Genomic DNA, 8,195 nt, shown 5'->3' with positions numbered 1-8,195 from the left:
AAAGTTATCTCTGGTCATAGCTCTCTTCCTGGTACAGGCCCCCTATCTAAATTATTTCAGGCAGTCAACGGAAAGGTTAAAAAAAAAGCTCTCCTGAGTCTGTTAGGCCTTGATTGCGTTCAGCTCAAAACAATTCACTTGTCAAAGTGCCATATTTGGGGTCACATATTCTGCTTCTTCTAAACGTATATCATACACAGAATCTTTCAAACTCTGATATCTGTCCATATCATTATTTTTCTCATTTTTCCCCAAATGCAAATGTTACTTCTCATACTATTGTATATACATATGTATGCATTCACCTATAAACTACTATTATTCTCATGCTAATATGCTCAATTTCACATGTTCCTTACTGTTTCCATGTAGGTTGCTAGACTGACAATCTCAGGAATTATCTTTTCAAAGAGCTACATTTTTATTCCTAACTGGACAAAGTTCTTCATTTCCTTTTCTTCTTTTCTCCCCTTCTGTTATCTCCCAAATCTCTCCTTAGGAGCTCAGTTGTTTTTTGTTTTTCGTTTCCTGTCATTTTTCTTTGTTCAAGTGTTTCCTTCATTTCCCTGTAATAATTTTCCTGTGGAACTGTACCTTTTCAATGTGTGCCTGTAGTCCTTTGGAATCAGATAATGTAGAATTTGATGTGATCACGTGATATTGTGATTTATAATATGAAATATATATTTGCTCTTCATCCCATTTCTGACATAGAGCTCCTAAAACCCTGAAAATCTCTCCTGGTTCTTTCTGAATTACACCTTTTTAAAACATTTCTCTGAGTTCTCTGAGCCATTCTAGCAGATTAATTGAACCTGAGGAGGGGGTCTTGGGGAACATCTGATTTGTAGCCAGTTGGTCAGAAGTATAGGTAACAACCTGGACTTGTGACTGGCATTCTGAGTTAGAGTTGTTGGAACCTCTGATTTGTAGCTGGCTGGTCAGAACCACAGGTAACAACCTGGACTTCCCACTGGCCTCTGAATTGGGGGCGTGGGGAGGAGGGTTTAATTCTGTAGGACTGAACCTTTAATCTGTAGGATCTGATGCTGTCTGTGGATAGACAGTGTCAGAATTGAGTTGAATTCTTGGATAACCTGCTGGAGTCCGAAAATTATTGGTATAAGGGGAACACCCGCCCCCCCAGGTTGGTAACTGAGTCTCAGACAACTAAACAGATCATGACAAAAATAATGTCTTTCCCAAGGCTCTTTTGTAACATCTAATCTAGGAAAGAAATCAGAAATTATCCAGCCTGGGATCATGATTCACCTTATAACTTAACCATAAATCGTCTCTTCATCTCGTACTTAACATCTAATTTCTACTCTCCTAAAACCCAAACTGATGTCTACAGTAGCCATCAGAGATGACGGTCTGTGGTGGAATCTGGGAAGACAATGTGGACTATAGACTTTTCTTTTTGTAGAGTCTAGTTTGGGCATTTTGTTTGTGTTTTTGTGGGATATGGGGGGTTGCTGTCAATGAACGATGCATGGCCATGGGAAATTGAGTCCTAAAGTTAAATAGGATAAACCAGAATTGAAGCTTTTACTCTGAGGAAATTTCTCTTTGAGGTGATATGTCTAACAGGACTTCAAACCTTACCTTAAAGATGACGTGGGGAATATTAGCAGAGTTTGAAGTGGGAGCGAAAGTAACTAATGGTGTTCTTTCTTCCCCTATTGTTTTTTGACTCACATTTTCCCTCTAACTCTCCCTGACAAACACTCTGTAGTGGCTACACTTTTCATCTTGAGTAAAATGCAAAAATGCATAAATGACATGTTGCTCTGGTACCTCTATCTAATCTCATCGCATGCCCTGCCCCCTTGCTGATTTGCTACCCAAACCTTCTCTTCCTTAAAGTCACTGAGCTCTTCCCCTTCTCACTGTCTTTATTCTTACTTTTATTTGGGGGCCTAAGCCTCTCTTGGAGATTTTTATGACACTGTCAAATATCACCTCCCACCTCTGTCAAGCCTATCACTCTCTACCATATCACCCTTTTAAATTTCTTCGGTTCACTTATCGTCTTCATTAGCATATAAGCTACAGGAGAGCAGAGATCTTGTGTGACTCAGAACTCCCAGTTCTGAGATAAATGTGCCGTACTTAATGGGTTCTCCAAAATATTTTTTTGAAAAATTCAATATGTGTTCCCCCTTTCTCATTCTTATAGTAATGAAGGATGGAGTAGTTTGCACCCACGTGTGAACAGTGGAATAAAATTAGAACTTTTCCAATAAGAATTGCAAAAAAGTTATTCTTTACTCTGCTTCACTTCAGTCTTTGAATATGAAAAGACGGTGGAAAAGGAATTACAAACCTGCATCCAGACCTGGACTAGAGTGAAGCAAGGGTGCCTAGGATGCTAAACTTAAAGAAGAACTTACTCTTAGAGCTGTACACATGCTGGCTCTGCAACCGGGTGACCCTGGAAGTGAGTGCCTCCTTAAATTTTGTGCCCTAAGTCTCTTGCTTGCTTCCCCTTGGCCCTGGCCCTGCCTGTGTCTTACTAAGGGTGATTTGGGAGCTTAAAACAGGGTCCTACCATAGAATCAGGTTATTTTTTCTTGCTTTAGAAGTACAGGTGCCTGATAAAAATATAGCCCACCCAGTTAAATTTGTCCAGTAAACAACAAATATTCCTTTTAGTATAAATATGTCCCAAATATTGCACATTGTTATACTAAATTTTTTTTTGATGTTTATCTGAAATTCAAATGTAAGCATGCATCCTGTATTTTTATTTGCTGAACCTGACCACACCTACCTGGAAGTTTTCTAGAGGTAATGATCTCATGACGGTTATGTTGTGGCAGATTTCACCTCAACAATAATCTCATAGCGGGAAGGCCTCATCTGTCCCATGAAGTAGCATCTCAATAGTGAAAGGCCAAGCTGAGAGTCTTGTGAGTCATTGCCATGCTGTTCTCATCTCTCCAACCCTCTCACTTTTCTCTGCAGTGAAAACATTTCAGATCAAGTAAACGTTACCACTCAAAGCTTTCATAAAACATTGAAAATTTAATTTGAGTTTCTCAAAGCAGCCAAGCCTGCTTTAACTGTTTGAAAATTTGGTATATTTACTCCTAGTGGATCCCCAGAGATTTGTGCTCTACAACCAGAGGAGGACTGAGCAGATCCCTTTGGCTCCACTACATTCTTTTCCAAGAGGCTTTAATATACTGCCAGATATACAGCTTATAAATAAAACCCCCTTTAACACAGATTGTATTATGTTTTCTGGAAAGATAGCAATGCCCTTTAGGCTTGGAAGTGAGGATTTCAGTTAGAATTAGATACTTTCTTTTCTTCTTTGAGTATCACTTACTGAACCTTTCTCAAAGCAAGAAATGAGTGTATGAAGGTGGAGGAATCCAATTCAGCAACATCAGATGGAAGATGCATCCAGGGTAGTTGAATATCCACAAGATGAATTATCTATGATAGGAAAAGAAAAGGTATTTATCAAAAGGCAATGCATTAACAAAATCTGAATAGCAGAACCAATAATCTAGTATCTGGTAGTCAAGAATTAAAGCCAGTGATTATCATAGGATGAACAAAATAAACAGCTATAAGGAAGATAGAAATATCTTATTATACATACATCAGCATCAGTATGATCACTTATCTGAATACTACAGATATGGTGGTAGCGTCAAGTAGGGTATTACACTATTTTAGCGGTTTCAAACCTTGCTGAAATATCAGACCCAACAGATATATTAAGGTAAACTTTCCTGGCCTTTAGATCTGGGAATCTGTATTTGAAGTCTCCCTAAGCAGTTCTGATATGACACATTTGGGGATACAGTCACACTTACTTGTTTATTCACTGATTTAACAAGTCCCAGAAAGCTTATTAGGTACCAAAACTATTCTTTTTTTTTTTTTCAGTTTCCAGCTTTCATAAACGTTCATTCTAATGGAGAGCAAAAAAGCAAACAAATGAATAAACAAAATAAAAACTAATTAAATAATATGACAAATTGTGATACATGCTATAAGGGAAGACAAACAGGAGGGAGAGTGTGTGCCTGGTGGAGGAAAGTGGATGCTATTTTAAATGTGGAGGTAATGAAAGCCTCTGAGGTGAGACCAGAATAGAAAAGAGCAATTCAGACCCAGAGAACATTCTGAGCACCCTGAAGCAGGAATGGATTTCAGGAAGGCTCATGGAAGACCAGGACGGCCAGTGTGACCGGAGGAGGGGGGGTGATGCACAAAAAAAGGGAGCATGGAAGATGAGGTCTGAGGCATCATCCATGGATCAGATACCGAGGACCCTGCCGACTCTGATAACAAGGCTGGATTTTACTCTGTGGATAATGGAAAGCCACTGAAAGTTTAGGGTGAGGAAGTGAACTGATCAGACTTTATTTTAAAGTCTCACTCACTGTGGTTGTAGAATTTAGGGATACTGGGTACACGGCTATGTCGCTGTCCAGATGTGTAATGATGGTGGCTTGTACCAAGTTGGTAGGCGTGATGGAGGTGAGAGGTGGTTGGGTTCAGTAAATGTTTTTGAAGGTTGAGAGTCAGTAGAACTTGCTGATTAATTGCTTGTGGGCTATGTGAGAGAAAGGCAAAATTCCAAAGTGACTGCAAATGTTTGGTATGATAGCTTGATCAATGGAGATACCAGTTACTAGGGTGAGGAACATTCTAGAAGTAGCAAGTGTGTGTGCTGAGGGATTTGGGATTGGTTTTGAACATATTAGGCTTGAAATGCCTCTTGGATACCCCAGGAGAGATGTCAAATAGGCGGTTGAATCACAGAGTCAGGTTTAAAGGAAGGTTTCAAGACTGGAAATATGGAATTTGGGAATCATCAACATACAGAGAGCATTTAAGCCGTGCGATTAGGGAGTTAATGTAAGTGGAGAAGAAAAGGGATATAAGATCAAGCCTTGAAGTGGCTAAAAAGCCAAAATTTAGAGATAAGTTAGATGAGGCAGAGATATTATTAGCATTTGGGGTTGAATAAAACTTTGCTATTCAAGACAGATGTGAGAATGATAAGATGTTTAGCATCCCCGGATCTACCTACTAAACACCAGTGTCACCTCCCCATTATTGTGACAGCAAATACAGCCCCACATATTTGCAAACCACTCCAGAGGTGTGTCCTGGTAGAAAACCCTTGACTATATGGTCATTGAAATCCGTAACTGGCTTCAAAGATTTTAGTTTAAAAGATTATGAGTTACCAATATACTTGCATTATTGAAGTACATATTATGAAGGGCTATGTCATTATGGAATAAAAATTTGTTTGCTAACATTCTCCTAGGGCCAAGAAAATAAAGCAAGATCGGAAAAGCATTAAATCCACTTTTACCATTTTACTACTTAACCAGGATCAACTGATTAATTGATTCTTGTAATATCCTTTGTAAAGCATTCAGAGCATAGTAAATGCTGGATTAGTAAACTAATTTTGGTAATGCAGCACACTTCTCAGCACCCCATGCCCACGTTAGAATTATATGCGCAAGTGTTTTTTTCTCAAATCTGTTCTGTAAATTGCCCATAATGTTGTAAATACACTTTGTAATTTGACATGATATACATACAAAAGAGATGCGATTTCGTGCATTATTTCAAGACCACTATTTTGTGGAGCACTAGTTCTGTGAGATGGCATCCATTCATTTATTTCTGGGGTAATGGTAATGTTCTAAATGTGTACCTTGATAGGGGTTTGGGTTCCCAGAAGTGCACACTTGTCAAAAACCCCACCTCCAGAATTCACCACCGTTTTGTGTTTTCCCCACTGTAGATTATTTTTGCCTGTTCCATAATTTCATATAAATTGAATTTCACATGAATTGCATCATATAGTTTGTACTCTTCTGTGGAAGGCGTCTTTCACTTGACATTTTTAAGATTCATGGGTGAGGTTTTAAGATTCATTGAGTGTATCAGTAGTTTATTACTTTCTCTGCTGGATAGTGTTTCATTGTGTAAATAAACCACAATTTCTTTATCCATTCTTCTATTGGTGGACATCTCGGCTGTTTCTAATTTGGGGCTATTATGAAAAAAACTGCTGTAAGCATTTCTGTACATACCTCTTTGTGAACATATACTTTCATTTCTCTTGGGAAAATACCCAGTTGAATTGTTGGTCCATGGAGTAGGTATATATTTAGTTTTAGAAGAAACTGCCAGGATTTTTTCCAAAGTAATGGTATTACTTTAAATTTACATTTACATTACATAAAAAAATGGGAAAGTTCTGATTGTTCTACATCCTTACCAATACTTGATGTTGTCAGCCTTTTCAATTTTCGCCATTCTAATGGGGGTGCAATGGTATTTCTTTGTGGTTTTTATTTACATTTCTTCAATAATTGTTGATACTTAGTACTTTTTCACTTGCTAATTGGTCATTCATGTATCTTTTTTTTCTGAAATGACTATTCTAAAAGTTTACCCACAGAAATCTCTTCTGTAGTCCTTTAAATGCTGAGTTGCTACAATAAATTTGCCTTAGAAGAGTTACCTATCAGTCAATATTGAGGGAAGTTTGTTTGTGTAATACCCAGTAGTCATGGAGAAAGTTATTTATGGTATGTGTTTAAAAATAATTATATAAGATCATAAATATAACACTTTTTTCTTTTGACTAGGTAAATTAAACTGGTTTTCATTAAAAGTTAATTAATGTACTGTACTTCTGGAGAATAATATAGATATTAGTCAATACATATAATTTATGGATTTTGTAAAAAAATAGAAACGCCAAGTCACTTATCATAATGTCCTATTTAAGTATGTTAGACTTAATTTATCACTTTTCTGCTACTACTGATATAAAAATATTTGAACTTTGTTTAAGAAGCAGCATCCACATATTGTTCTGATGAAATACCTTTAGTCTGATTTGCTTCATTCACCAACTAAAAATGTATATAAATAGTGATATTCAGTGAAAATTTAATGTGAAAACCAATTTATAATAAACACCTAGCTGGACATGTTCCTGAATGGGTACGTTACACTTCTCATTATAGAGAAAAGAAACTAAAAAACAATGTCAAGAAATCCAACCTGTCAGATCAGTAAATGGCCATCTACTTTCAAGAAGCTGAGGTTACACACAAAATACGTATTCTCGGACTTCCCTGGTGGCGCAGTGGTTAAGATTCCGACTGCCAATGCAGGGGACATGGGTTTGAGACCTGGTCCGGGAAGATCACACATGCCATGGAGCAACTAAGCCCATGCGCCACAACTACTGAGACTGCGCTGTAGAGCCCACGAACCACAACTTCTGAGCCCGTGCGCTGCAACTACTGAAGCCCGCGTGCCTAGAGCCGGTGCTCCGCAACAAGAAAAGCCACCGCAATAAGAAGCCTGTGCACCGCAACAAGGAGTAGCCCCACTCGCGGCAACTAGAGAAAGCACGCGCACAGCAACGGAGACCCAACGCAGCCAAAAATAAATAAATAAATTTATTTTAAAAAAACCATATTCGGATAATAAGAAACCAGAGACCCGTCTGTTCATCCTCATGGAACAAATAAATAGAGTCTCTGAATTTGGATGGTAATTGGTCATCGGAGACTTTTATTTTCATAAGTACATTTTTAACCTCGCAAATAAGATAATGTTCACATAATTCAAAGGAATAAAGACCAAAGCAAGGTATTCAGTTCAAACTTTGGTCAGCAACCATTTGCCCACGAGCCTTTCCAGACAATAAAATAGTAATTTGTAAAATAATGTATTTCAGCATCAGGTTCCTATATACAAAACAAAAGGCATTTTCACAGTCCTCCGGGACAGTTCCTTTTTCTCCTGTTGAACTTACTGTCAACCTGCTTTGAGCTGCAGGCTATTGGAACAAAATTATTCACTACAACTCCAAAGGGCTCCCCACTCTACATAATGATACCATTTTACAACTGGCATTTGCTGGGATAAATCTACCTTGGAACAGCTGACTTTTCAGTCAGTACTGAGGAAAGGTCAGCCCTGCAATCAAAGAGAAGGCTCCTTGCGGTGTAAGATCTGAAGTCTTTTATGAGACTTTTTTTTTTTTTTTTTTTTGCGGTACGCAGGCCTCTCACTGTTGTGGCCCCTCCCGTTGCAGAGCACACGTTCCGGACGCGCAGGCTCAGCGGCCATGGCTCACGGGCCCAGCTGCTCCGCGGCATGTGGGATCCTCCCGGACCCGG

The sequence above is a fragment of the Physeter macrocephalus genome, chromosome 14 (genome assembly GCF_002837175.3).
Source record: "Physeter macrocephalus isolate SW-GA chromosome 14, ASM283717v5, whole genome shotgun sequence".
Lineage (NCBI taxonomy): Eukaryota > Metazoa > Chordata > Mammalia > Artiodactyla > Physeteridae > Physeter > Physeter macrocephalus.
The sequence above is the reverse complement of the archived record's forward strand: the minus strand, read 5'-3'. Positions refer to the sequence as shown.